General features: G+C 39.0%; 1 protein-coding gene across 2 annotated transcripts in view; it reads left to right on the forward strand.

Annotated features, from left to right (window-relative positions):
* The window catches only part of MLLT3 (MLLT3 super elongation complex subunit), a 108,689-nt gene that overhangs the window by 40,851 nt on the left and 53,108 nt on the right, over positions 1-14,730 (forward strand). The window lies entirely within an intron of this gene.

Below are 14,730 nucleotides of genomic sequence, written 5' to 3' on the forward strand. Positions count from 1 at the left end.
TATGTTTTCAATATTTGTCCTTTCAATGCATCCCTTAGTCCTCCTTTTAATTATGTCAAGTCCTCCTTTTAATTTTGTCCAAGGTTTTGCTTGGAGGACTCTTAGAGTGAATCATTATTAAATAGCAGAGATTTGGCTGTGTATGTCATATCTCAAAACCTGCAGAAAACCCATTTATCCATTTCTACAGGTGACAGCTGTGTGACTGATATTGTTCTGTCTCCTTCAGCGTTTCCTGTAATCTCAGTCTGTCTAAATGGCACTACATATTGCCATGTGGTACCCTGGCAAACAGCCATGGAAACGTTTTCAGTTTCTGAAGCATGTGGCTGAAGTTTCACTACTGACAGCAAGTAAGTTCCTGAAGGTGGAGGTGGAAGTTGGGGGCTGGAACAAAAGCCTTCTGCTCACCCTGCTCTGCTTTGTGGTTCTCTGGACCTTTCAGCTCTAGGGCTTGTACTGCCATGCATTACTGGCTTTGCTTCAGGTTTTTGTACTTATGAACACTGTGAGTCTTCACACCTCCAATTTTATTATTGTTAGCATTTTCTTTGTAGTGTATTGGATTATGCGTGTGGGGAGGGTTCTTCAGTTCTTGCACAGCATGAGGCCACGGATGGGCATGTTTCTGACACTGTGACCTTGTTACTGAAGAAAAAGGCTTTTTTTGTTGTTGTTCATTTCTCTCAGATGACTGTAATTAGAAGTAGCCCTTAATATGGCTGGTGGCAGGGAAGCAGTGGGGAGCTCATGAGTGCTGCTTCGTGGTGTGGAGCAAGAAGGCGGTCTTGAGTCTGGGCCCAGGCCTTCCAGCACCTGCACCACCAAGCCTGCAGCTTGTTTTGTTGGTTGGCCAGCTTTTGGATCAAATGAGGCTTTTCTGTTATAGTCTGTTCCATCTTCCTCTTCTTTTTGCCCTGAATAAAGACATGTACTTTTTGGCCACAAGTTGTAGCTTCCTTACCATTTACATGAAGAGGCAGAAGTCTTAAGTACAGTACAACTGTACTTACAGGTTGCCATCCTTGGGTCTGATTGCTCACTGGTGGCTCTCATCCCTTATAAGTCTCCAGAAGACTCCAAAGGCTCCTGTGTAACCTACCGGTAGTGGAGCTGTGGTAAATGACAGCTGAACACCATGTTAGAAGAAGAGGAAAAAAAAAAAAGGCCTTGGTGGGGGAGTAAGGGAGGTGTTTTAGGAAGCAGTGTTCCCAATATGTTGTCCAGCTTGGGATTTCTAGCTTAGGTTGAAAGGCAATTTTAAAGAAAGGCAAAAACAAGCAGATGCTGTAAAAATGAGGCACTGAAACTTGTGCCTGCTTTAGGCTCTATTCCATGCTTACTTGTTCGAAATTAATAGGAACATTTTAAATTTAAAAACAAACATCACCTGTCTTTGATATATAGAATCATAGAATCATAGAATCGTAAGGGTTGGAAAGGACCTTAAGATCATCTAGTTCCAACCCCCCTGCCATGGGCAGGGACACCTTGCCCTAAACCACGTGGCTCAAGACTCTGTCCAACCTGGCCTTGAACACCGCCAGGGATGGAGCATCCACAACCTCCCTGGGCAACCCATTCCAGTGCTTCACCACCCTCACTGTAAAGAACTTCTTCCTTATATCTAATCTAAACTTCCTCTGTTTAATATCATGGTATTTTAAAAACACCTGATTGGTGGAAAGACCTTCTGATGACATATGGAAAAAATGAGTGGGGAAGCTTGCTTAAATAAGTTTGGTCTGATTTGGCTATGTTTCTACAGGTGCTTCCCTTTCTCTTTTTGTTTCTTAATTCAACAGTGTATTGCATGCACACTGTCCTTGGAGGTGTTCTTTTCTCAAACCTGTGAAGATCAGACTGGGATTAAAATCTAAGATCTGTCTAGTCAGGCAATTTCCTTGGGCAATTCCTAGTTTAAAAAAACAAAAAAAAACCAAACTAAAAGAAACCAAACCCAAAACAACAACAAAAATACCCAAACAAAATAAAAAACAGAACCACAGAAACAAAAACAACAAAACAACCACAAACAAACAAACAAAAAGTCCCCATCCAAACCCAAAAAAACCCAACAAATATAAGAAAGGTGAGGAACCTCCAGAGTTAAACATGCCAGATATTGAAAGCCCTTCTTGTGCAGTTATGTATTGTCAGTCAAGTCGACTATAGTAAACAATGTTTTGTATAAATTATGTTAAAGCAAGGAAGTCTGCTTTGATATAGAAGAGTTGTGAGCATGACTCCTTTGAAAGCGCCTGATGTGCTAATATGAAATGCCTATTTCCGTTTTGACTAATTTAATGTTCTCTAGGCAATGTGTACTCTGATTCCAGAGAGAATTATGAATGATTGCTGACTGGGGGATATTTTGTTAGATTGAAGCAAATTATTGTTAGGCATACATAATTTTGAAGGTTTGAATAGCTTCACTTCACCCCAAGTAAATTATTGCATTCCTGTCTTCAAAACTGAAGTGTCAAGTTTTCTGTTCCTCTGAAGTCTTCTTGAATCATGACCACTAATGAAACAATAGTGGTATAAGATTACTTGTTTCCTGCATGTCTGGCTGGTGTCATGCACTTTAGTTTTTATTCAAGATGTTTACACTGAATTATGTATTTCTTTGTTTTTCAAGCTGTTAATAATCAAATAAAATCCATGAAGAAAACAGAGGAATACCTAGAGAAGAGAAACATATTGCAATGAGTAAAGGAAAAGGTTGCAGTTGAAGTGATTCGGAGCTCATATTCCGAAGGTCAAGTGATGAATTGCAGGAGGTGTTCCAGAGTCCTTTTCCTGAGCTGTTCACTGTGTTTGTATGTTAGGTTCTGTTTGAACATGTAATTACATTGTTGAGTAGGTTTCTAGTCCAGTTGGACTGAGTGAGAACACAGAGTTTGGTGCAGACCAGTATCTCATTAATTCAGTGTTTCCTTATGTTAATTTCACTATAAATCTGCAAGGAATAATGTGTGATTAAAATGGAAAAGAATTTTTGTGTTTTGCTCAGCGCTGGGTTGTTTAAACTTCAGGATCACGATTTAGCTGTACTTAGTGCAACTCCGATAAAGTAAACAAGGCTTGACTTGTTTTGAGAGAACAAAATCTGATCTAATAAGTCTGTCAAGGATAATTTTAATTGTCATTTTAGCATGTTATGTCCAAGCAACCACCTCATATTTGGCCATTTTCTTACTTCAAATTGATGCATCATTTAATGAAGGATTAAAAAGCTGCTGAAAAAATAGAGAGAGGCGTGAGTTTTCCTCTGGAAACATTTTAAGTACCTGCCGTATAGGTACTGTCCTAGAAAAACTCCAAAGGCGTGGTGTTTGCTCTTCAAAAATACTATCAAACTTCAGAGATACTCAGCAGTTCTTTGAGACTGGTACAGTGTGACTGAATTCCTGTTTCATCAACTTAAATCTGGAATGACAACCAAAATTTAAATTATTTGCGTTGGCAAGATTGACAAGGTAAAGTAAGATCATTCAGTTGTGAAAATTAAACACTACGAAACATTCAATACCTTGGTAATGAATGCTGACAGGAGAAGAGATGAAAAAGAGTTTTGAGGAATGAGGTACAAAAACCAAGTAGAGACTACAGATTTTTAAAAAGTGCATTAAGTGCTACCTCTTCAGGTTTTTTTTTGGTTGGTTTTTTTTTTTTTTTTTTTTTGTAGAACTGAAATGTTTTTATTGATACAGCTCATTAGTCTGTATATAGCTTTATGCATAGCATACTTTGTCACCATACAAAGTCTATTATGCAGCTTATGTACACTTCGATTTTCAGCTTTGCAAGCATGTTTTTCCACAGGATAACTTTGTAATGGAATTTTAATCAATTTGAAGCACTTTGGAAACACTTTTCTGTTTCATTGATATATTCTTTGAAGTTCTTTTAAAATAATTCTGCAGAAGCAGAACACTTTATAGGTTAGGAGTATGTTATAGTTTTTCACAAAACCAAACTTGCCTTTGCTTATGATTCTAAAATATTTTTCATGTGAAAATGCTGTCTAAACACTGAAGCAAAAGTTTAGAATATTTAGTACAAAAATTATTGTTAGCAGTTTGCTTGTGTTAAGGTCTATTAGGAAGCACCTCGCTCTTTTCAGATCTGCAGAAATAAAACAGTTAAAAGCCCCTTAAATGTTCAGCAGAATTATCATCAAAATTGTTTATTTGTTACCTGATGCTTGCAACTCAACAGTGGAATGGTAAAGGTAGCTCTGACAGGAAGACTGGAGACAATGCTGTATGTTTCTTCTTTCAGAAACAGTTACAGGCTAGGCATTGCAAATGAAATGGTTTTATTCAGTAACATATAAACAAGTAAAACATTGCCAATGTTTCAGTCAATAGTTTTCTGATTTGGTTTTTTTATTAAAAAAGACCCAAAAAATAACAACTTGCAAATGCAATTTTGTCCACTTTTTTCCTGACTTTTAAAAAAATTGAAATATTGCAAACAAATACCTTTGAATCCTAGTCATGATCTATCAAATGTGTATTTGGACATCATGGTCACTTTATTTCTACTCTTTCCAGATTACCACCTTTTAGTAGTGCCAATACAATCTCATAAATGTAGCAATTTTAATATGAGGAATTTTTAAAACTTATTGTTCACTTCATGATCTAGTTGGCCTAGAACAAAACCATTCATTCAGGATTAGACCATGTACCACTCTGAGGGTTTTCTGCTTTTAAGCCCAATCTACATATCTTCCCCATCCCTTTCTGTTCTGTGTACAAAGGCGAGTTTATCAGTAGTATGCAGAGCTGCGGAGTTTGAGAAGAAACATATCTGTGGCTGGCTGGAATTAATATCTTGTACCTTTCAGAGTATATATATCTTTCAGTGTATCTGAAATGTTTGCACACCAGTGCACAGAGTATGAGAAACAGCGTGAACTGGAGGCGTTGGTCAGTTCCCAGAGCTGTGATGTCACTGGTGAGACTTGGTGTGATGAGTCCCACAACCGGAGTGCTGGGATCAGGGCTGCAGCTGTTCAGGAGGGATGAGCAGGGCAGGCGAGGCAGAGGAGTTGCACTGTGTAAAAGGAGAGCTTTGACTGTACAGCCCTTACAGTTAGGGGTGATATGGTTGAGAGCCTCTGGGTGAGGATGAGGAGGGTGGAAAACAAAGGAGATGTTGCGTGTGTCTACTGTTGTTCAGTCTGCCATAATGATAGCACTTACGGTTTGTTGTATAGGAAATTAAGAGAAATCTCTGGATTGGCAGTCCTTGTCCTTACAGGAGATTTCAAATTCCCAGACATCAGCTAGGAATGCCAAAACACTGTGACAAGCAAGTCTGGGAAATTGCATAAGTATGTTGAAGATAATTTCTTGTCACATGTGCACAGTAAAGCAACCAGGAAAGATGCCCTCCTAGACTTGTTTGTGAATAGAGAAGAACTCGTGGGAGATATGATGGTAGGTGGCTGTCTTGGCCACACTGATCATGAAATGGTTGAGTTTAAAATTTTCAGTGCAGTAAGAAAGAAGGGCAGCAGGGTTATTACCCTGGGTTTCAAGAGAGCGGACTTTAAGCTATTCAGTTAGCCATGCCACCTGGGAATCTGCTTTTGAGGGCTTGGGGATCTATGAGTGCTAGTCAGTTCTTAAGAACCACCTTTTAGAAGCACAAGAAAAGGCAATCCCATTGTGCTGAAAGTCAAGCAAGTGGAGAGAAGACCAGTTTGGCTCTGCAGTGGAGCTGAAGAGGAAAAAGAAATTGTGTGATCTCTGAAAGTGAGCTCAGGCTTCACAGGAAGAGTTCATTTATGCCGGGAGAAGACACCAAAGGGCAAAGCTTAGAGTTGAATCAGATAGTAAGAAGGGCTTTTTAAAGCACATCAATAGCAAAAAGAGGTCTAAAGAAATTATTGGACTGATGCTTGAAGATGGTCTTCTGACTAATAGGGACGTAGAAAAATCGGAGGCATTCAGTGTGGTTTTTCACCCTGGGGTGCATCAAACACAGCCAGTCAAAGGAGGTGATTATCCTGCTGTATTCAGCGTTGTGCGGCCTCACCTTGAGCCCTCTGTGCAGCTCTGGGCCCACAATTTAAGGAGGATGTGAAGGTCCTTGAATGCACTGAAAGGAAGGCAACAAAGCTGTTGGAAGGGCTGGAGGGCATGTCCTGTGAGGAGCGGCCGAGGGCTCTGGGCTTGTCTGGGTTGGAGGAAAGGAGGCTGAGGGGTGAGCTCATTGCGCCCTGCAGCTTCCTGAGGAGGGAAAGTGAGAGGGGGGTGCTCATCTCCTCTCCCTGTGATCCAGCAGCCGGATGTGTGGGAATGGCTCAAAGCTGCACCAGGGAGGTTTCAGCTGGACATTGAGAAGCATTTCTTCACCAAGAGGGTGGTCAAACACTGGAACAGGCTTCCTAGAGAGGTAGTCAATACCCCAAGCCTGTTTAAGAGGCACTTGGACAATGCTCTTAATACATTTTAACTTTTTTTCAGGCAGTTGGACTAGAGGATAGTTGTAGGTCTCTTCCAACTGAAATAGTTTATTCCATCTCTTTTAGGCAGAAAAGTAAAGCTGTAGGTATGCTATAATCGTCAGAAACAGCATTGCAATTTTGATTACTTCACTTCGAAAAAAATCTCGGTTTCTATGCTCCTTTGTTACAAATCACTCATCATTAGGCTCATGTGGCTACCTGTTCTGTTTTCTTTCCTCAGAATGTCAAACAGCTGAATAGTATAATTGTTATGATCATTACCTGCATGCCAACAGATACAACATCTGCATTACCTGCATGCAAACAGAGCTCTTCAGCTGTGTTTATGCCTGGAGCATACATTTATATCATATTCATTATAAATGTGTTTGCACACAGACTTCAAATCTCTGTACTTCAGGGTATTTTTTGTTGTAGAGCATTGTATTGGTCTGGCACACAGTTAATACTCAGTAAAAGCCAGAAAAACCAGGCAGATTAATGTAAGCATACCATGTAAATAGTTGTTTCAGCCTTAGCGGTACTGTCCTATAGTTTTAAGCTCATGCCATATTAATTTCAATGTTTTGCTTAAATTAGGATAGCATGCTTTATTGTATTTTCCCAATTGCTAAGGAGTGCTATTAATAAAATGTGCTTGAGGAGATATTTTTCTTTTCCTTCTCTTAGTCCCACTCTCCAATTGCTAAAATAACCCTGATACTCAGTCTAGCACTCGTGATCTTACATACAGCTGCTCTGAATGGCATCAGGTAGACAATAGAAGCAAAATCGACTATCTTTTCCAGTTTATTAAATATGAAGAAACAGTGCCATTAATACTGAAATACTTCTGTAAGAAGCAGTTTCCTGATGTCCTAATTTAAAATACACTGCAGTCTGCAGGCTTCCAAGGGCAGTAAAGACACATAATGTGTATTTTTCCTCCGAGTGAAAAGTGCTATTGCAGGAGAGAAATAATGGGGATTTGCTAGCTCTGTTGAATTACTGTCTTGGGTTTAGATACTAGTTAATATTATTTCAAATACAAACTCTGTATTCAATGTAAACAGCAACTGAGTTATGGTAATTTCATGGGGATGTCCCCATATCTCCTATCTTGGTTTTATAGTTTTAAATACTTCATTTCATGTTCTGTGAAGAGAAGTTCTCTGTCATCACTTGCCTTTTGCTGGGGAGTGGTGATACAGTCCAGAAGCTGTCTTAGCCATTCAGAAATCCACTCACTTTTACTACTTGAACTACTTATGAGTTTCTTCTTAACTGTCATGTGAAAAATCAACTACATTTATGAAGATCAGTCATAATGATGAATGGTGCTTGCAGTAGCAGATTTTGTTCTTTACTACTGTATTTTCACAGAAGTTCTGCCAGATGGCATTACACACACAGATTCTCAGCTCTTGTGTCAATACAACGGAAAGATTACTACCAACTTAAAGCATTAGGCAGCAGCCACTTTCTCTGTTTTGAAGCGTTCCCAGGTAGGGAGATGTACCTTTGCAAGGCTGATGCAAACACAGATTGCATGTGACACTGTTCTTTACAGGAGAAATGTTCTGATGTTTTTTTGAGTTATTGTATGTGCTCATTAGAATGAAGAGCCTTACAAATAAAAGTAACTATATTTACCTGATCATTAATGAAGTAGAACAATCATTAAGAACTGAGAGGTTTCATGGAAAAATTCTTAGCCTTGGCTTGCAGTTTGACAGAAAAGGTTTGACACAAATATGACATCACTGGAATAAAGAGTGATTTCAATAGCTCTGAAAATACTTGTTCCTAGTTTGATTTTTGCATAGCATATTGAAGTTAAAATAGAGAACTGTATAGATCTTAATACTTGACTTCCTCAAGTGTCTTTCTGGGAGTTACGAAAAAGTATACCCTCTATGCAAAGTCATCTTACTGAGCAGGGAGAAGTATATAGTTAATAACCAAGATAGAAATTATAGTTGCAAAGCCTGCAATTGTCCAACACGTTTCCCTCAGTAAAAGAGAAAATACCCGTGGGTATATTTTCTATACAAATATGAAGATGCATTAAAGCACAATAGCTGGGAATTTTTATTACGCTTGAAATAATAATGGTACTTACAGGACAAATTGGCAGTTATAGTCAGTTTTTAATGTTATATCTGATGTCTTTTCCACCAGAAATAATCATCTGGTTTATTATGTTGTTATCCAGACAGCCTTAGCCACAGTTCAGTTGTTAAGGATCTTTCCTGTTCAAGGGTTTTTCTTTTGCTTCAGTGGCATGATTTTCTAAAGAAGACTCAAGACCAGGTCATTTACTCTGATCCTTTGATACCTGTATTTTTGCTAAGTCTTTTTCAAGAACCACTTCCTGTTGAAAATAAACAAACACACGAATCTAGAGTTAAAAGGTGAAATATAGTGCAGGAATAAATTTAGCTTGAAAATACTCCCCCCCCCATCTTATCTGGAGGAAACCTGAGGGAGCAGACAGATGGGATGGGAGGCATGAATTATGAATAGTCGTAGACATCTCCAGTAACTTCCATGTCTCTCATTAAGGATTGTTGTTTGTGTGTGCCGTGCAGAATATAGCTGAACAGCTTTCTGTGTCCTTGTGTCAAGGGGAGGACTTCTGCACCATCTGCCACATGTACTGAAGTCTGAAAGCTTGCAGGTGCCTGAGGATCTTTTGGTGTCTGTCGTAGGGCAGTCAAGAGAAGTGCTCCTCCTACTGGAGGTCCTGGAAAGGGTGGAAAAACACGGTTTAAAACGGCATTTCAAGGTCTGATGGATGTTTTGCTACAAGCCAGATTCTAGCAAGTGAAGTGGAGCTTTTAAATCCTTTCCTGCAGCTTTTTCATTTCAGCAAAACAGGAAAATACTAGACAAATAAGTTGTGTGAATTTCAACAGTATAACTTTATGCAAGAGTGAATTTCCAAGTTAAGGTAGCCCTTGCCTGTCGTCTGGCAGTACAGACTCCTTTCTTCTTTATTGTTAATGAATGAAGGTGCATTCTTTCCCCTCTGCAGCATGTGTACGTCAAATGGGACTGCACAGCATTATGAAATGAGGATAGCTTAGGTTCCCCTTCTAATCTCAAACAGTTTATGTCAAAACACTTAGTGACCATACTTTAAAAGGCCAGGAAATATTTTATATGTGCTGCAGAGGAAAAAAAAAAAATATCAAAACTAGGAACTCTTGCATCTGTTCGATTTACAGTTTCATGTTCTCAATTGTTCCTAGGACCTGCAGACACATAGTATGTGTGCACTGAGAATTGGTAAAAGAAACCATTAAATTACAGAAAATCTTTTCATTTACCTGAATTGACAGCATTATAAATGTGAAACTGCAGGTTACTCCACTTGAATCAGAGAATGTAGGAAGCTCACTGCCATATTTTGGAAACTCAAAATTGTGCATTGAAGGCTTACTGCTGTCTTCATGTGCTAAGAGGAAAAGTTAGGAGGGCATATGTCGCCTTTTAACTGTATAAAAACCCCATATAAACACACCAAAAATCCCACACACAAACAAATCAACCCCCCAGACCCAACCAACAGAAACCCCAAACCTTATCTTTGTTAGTATATTTTTATATTTTTGTTCTGACTGATAAGAAATTTGTGAGTGGGTGTTCACTGCTCTCTCTGTTGGTCTTTTAGCAATGTTTAAAGGCCAGTGCTAACGACTCCAGAAAGACCTGGATTTGGAAAACCTTATTGGGCATGACAAAAGTTTTTTCCCCCTCCCTGCCCTTCAGTTTTGTGCATCAGTTTGATCTGAATTGATGAAGAAGCTGTCCAGTGGTCAGGGAATAGACATTATATTCACAAAATGTTACTCTGAAAGTTGGGTAGGATTCACTTTGTTTAAGGGATTATAAGCTTGCTCTCCTGTCCAGCTGGTAGAAGTGATGGGCTTTTGGGATGTGGAGCAGGGAACTTAGTAAGATTGCAAATGCAAGGCTGAAAGCTCAGCTTTAGTTCTCTCTTGGTGCCTTCTGTGCTTTCACTTCAGGGTTGTATCTGTCTCATCAAATACTTGTCAGCATAAGCAGTTAAGCAAATGAGAATTCCTTACTCCTAATGTAGGATGTACTGTATAACCCACACTTAATTTAGTAATTTTTGCTAGCTTTTGTTTGAACCTGCCTAGCAATTTGTTGGTATTAATGGCTGAGGTATGCCTTGAAGGTAGGGCATTACGGACCCGTGCTCTTCCTGGCTGTTGTTGTATAGCGTCCAAGTACAGGAGCTCACCAGCTGGAAAGGTGAGCTACTGAGTAACAGAGTCAAAGAGCTTTTAAAGAAATAGAGCTGAATACTTAAAGCTGACTTCTTACTGCAGGAGGGATTTGGTATGACAATCTGCTTCCTCTGAAAGTGAATGCCGCCCCTTTATTCTGAGACTTCTTTTAATGAAGGTGGTGATGAATAGAGGGAGAAGTTGATTGAAGGGTGACCAATCTGAGCAAATTATAGGAAAGAATCTATAAAATACCAATGCAAAGAGTTACAATTAAACCAGTTTTCTCTCAAAAGGCTTTTCTTCCTCACAGCAGCCACTTCCTCACAGCATTCGTGCAGGGTGCTCAAAATATATGTGAATTGTTACGGTCATTATTCTGCATCGTCCTTATGTTGTGTCAACATCTGCCTAAAAAATTCTGCCTTTCCTTACTCATTCTGACTGCTTTTTTAAAAAAGGAAAAATCTGTTCACAATGAAGTATTTAATGATGTTGGAGCAGCAAATGAATCTCATGTTAAAGCTTTTAAAAAACATAGCTCTTACTAGAATTTTGTTATTGTTATCTCCAAAGGCCTCAGTGTGGTCACTGTTAGTTAAATGCATTCTCATGGCTTGATTTGCATCTGTTCCTTAGGTGCCAGTTAATGTCTGATGCAGTGCATGGGAATGCATGCGTCAACGCAAAAGAAAAAGCAGTGCTTCACTTGTGGATTAAAGAAGCAAAACATTTGAGATAAATGATTTAAGCCACTTAACATGAGCTGTAGAAAAAGCGTATTCCCCTGAAGAATAGGGGACAAATAATCTACTCCTCATAAATTCCTGTCCTGGCTTGCTGTGATCTTGACTAACTCATTATGCTGGCATTATCAAAAGAATTCGGCTGTAGAGTGCATTGAATGAGAATTGAGCACTCACATCTCTTTCTTATATGTAGAATGAGTATAATAGGCAATTTTGCCAAAACAGATACTGAGATCTTATGGAGAAAAAAATCCTTGTGAATAAAATTGTATATTAGTAATGATAATGTTGTTACTAAGCTTCATTTGAAGATGCACATTAATATCTTGCATTTGGTCTCTGGAAGGCACATTTTGTTTAAGAAGCATTTAAGTAATTAGCTGTGAATTACTGCACTTGCGTGTATGGGATGGCTGGTCAAAATGAATGGATCAGTATAGCCAATATGCTTCTAACTATTCCTGTTCTTTGTGAACTGCTTGTAGCGCAGCAAGGATTGCAGCTGAGTCCTTAAATAGTCCTTTGTCAAGGCCAATTAAGTGACAATATATTGTGGGTGAGCACCTGAGAATGTGCACAGTACTGGAAGTCAGTATTTGTGCAGTTGCACATGTGTGTGTATATATATATATGTTTCCCCACCATTATAGAAAAATGGTATTCCTCTTATGAGAACTACTTCTTGTCTTAGGACCTGGGCCTTCTTGCCCTGGCTTCTACACCTTTACTATAGCTAGAGCCCCATCAGATCAAACTTTCTTTCTGTGGCAGAGGTGTTCAAATACTGAATAGAAGTTTGAACTTATGTGAAACTAAAAGACTACACAAGCTGTTAAATGATAGAGGGAAGAAGGGAAGGTGTAGAAGCTAGGGCAGGAAGGCTCAGGAGGAGCAGGAGGGCTTCTCTGTCTTTGAAAAAGTTGTCAGTATGTATTATGTGCTTACTAGAACTACTATACTTACAGTTTCCAAGTGCCCTATTAAGGGAAGGCATGTCAGAATAAGGTGAAATACTACTTCTTGGAGGTTTAACACGAAACGGTCAGTGTCCAACAGAAAGCCATGTTTCATTGTACTTTGGGGTGAACATTGCTGTAATAAGTAGCAACACTGCTTTGGCTTTCTGTTGTTGGTTTTGATCTGTTGGTCTGTATTTGCAATTTGCTTTCGTTTCTTTATCCTTTCTCCAGTACAGCTTGTTTTTTCTTCCTACCTGTTCCGTGGTTTACCTAACTCACTCCTGCCACTTCTCCAGTCGACTAACCATTCTCGGATGGTTGCCTGTTGGCTTGGCTAAACCACACATGTCATTGCAGCTTTGGTTACTACTTGTGACAGTTAACAGAACAAAAAGAGCTTATGCCAGTGAATGTTGGTTCAGAGCAGACAGAGGTGCTGTTTCTGCCAGTACATATAGTAGTGGATTCCACAAGAGGAGTGAGGCTTTCACTTTTGTTGCAGTCTACATGTATGCAATAGCATGGATCGTGGCTCAGTCACTTCAGGACAGTTTCATTCACAAGATTGTAGACTTTTCCTTCTATTAAAAGCCATCTTTCAGCTTGGGAAGGCACCCAAAGTAGTTTCCTTGTGATTAAGTGTTTTGTAACCCATCACCCAAATCTCAACAGAGTCTCCAAGCATAGCAGACTTTGTTTTCAGAAATGTAGTGAGAAACTCTGACAAGGTACTATTCAGTATGGCTAACAGCTGTGTGAATCTGAAAGAAGGGATATTTGAGGGAAAGAATGAAAAATATTTATGCTGACAGTGTTTTCTGCACCAATTAAGTGCTCGGGAAGAAGTTGACCTGATATTATTTGGAAAAAAAAAAAAAAAAAGAAAAAAGTGATTTGTGACTTGTCAAGTAGTGGAGCCTAAAATCTCTGTAACAGTTAATGTATTATTACAGTTTCTAAAGTTTCAATGTTTCCATCTGGATAAATACTTGCTATATAATCATTCCCTGGTTTTATATAAGTGGATTTCAGTCTTCTGAACTGTGCATGGCCATTCAAATGATACTGGGAAGGCTTTCTCCTCAAGTTTTCTTCTGAGGCACAGGAGGAGCAGGAGGGCTTCTCTGTCTTTGAAGAAGTTGACAGTATGTATTATGTGCTTACTAGAACTATTATACTTAGAGTTTTCAAGTGCCCTATTAAGGGAAGACATGTCAGAATAAGGTGAAATACTACTTCTTGGAGGTTTAATACAAAATGGTCAGTGTCCAAGTTCAAAGCATTGTATGTCTGAAACCACGTCTCAGATTTGACCTATCATCATGATGTTTTTCTTCAAAATCATTCAAATTCCAGTTCATCAACTGTAAGTTCTCTCTTTTTTCTTGTCAGGGAAACCAGACTAAATCCTGTAGCTGTAATAGGACAGTGTTGCAGAAGAGTTTGGAAAAGAGATTATTCTTACTCCACTTTGTCATTCTTTTCCTTTTCTGTTGATTGCATAAAGTGAACTTTGTAGTGATACTCATCTGCAATAGGTGAGCAAGGACTTGCCATTTTACTCATTCTTGAAGTCCCTATGTGGATTTGGTGCTAGCAGAGGAGGAGAATGGCAAGGTAGTAGGAGAAAATTCTGCTTTGTACATTTACTTGGGGATTAACCAAGCTTGTATGTTCTCAGAAAGCTGACAAGTGCCCTGTTAAGGGAAGACATGTCAGTATAAAGTGAAATACTACTTCTGGGTGGTTTAACACAACAAGGTCAGTGTCCAGGTTCAAAGCTTTGTATGTCTGAAACCACCTCTACTATTGATCATACTATTGAGAATGTGGCAGCAGTTTATTCCTGGATGTGTATGATGGGTCTTGTCATGTTTTTGGGATGATAGAGGGTGATAAGTGCCTGTCTGTGGTGCTTTGCTAAAAAGAGTAAGTTTGGTATTCAGACCCTGCACAGTTGATTGCAAGACATGCTTTTTGTAGACTATGTTTTCAGTTGCACCCGATACAGTGCAGCTACCAGGCAATTCTGAAGAGAGTGTGTATCTTAAGAAATGGTGATCCATCTGTGAGTTTGAATTGTATTTTTTCAGTCAGCAAAATTGAGAAAGCTTGAGCAAAATTTTCTAAACAAGTCAACCCTTTGTGTATAAATTCCATCATTTTATCAGTCTACAACAGATAACCTGTTATTATGATACTGAGATGGTAGTCCATATGACATGAGTTGTCACACATGTCAATGCAGCATTTGGAAGGATGGTTTCTCAAGGTCAGCCTACCTTTGTGCTTATGTG

Source organism: Strigops habroptila, chromosome Z (genome assembly GCF_004027225.2).
Source record: "Strigops habroptila isolate Jane chromosome Z, bStrHab1.2.pri, whole genome shotgun sequence".
Classification (NCBI taxonomy): Eukaryota; Metazoa; Chordata; class Aves; order Psittaciformes; family Psittacidae; genus Strigops; species Strigops habroptila.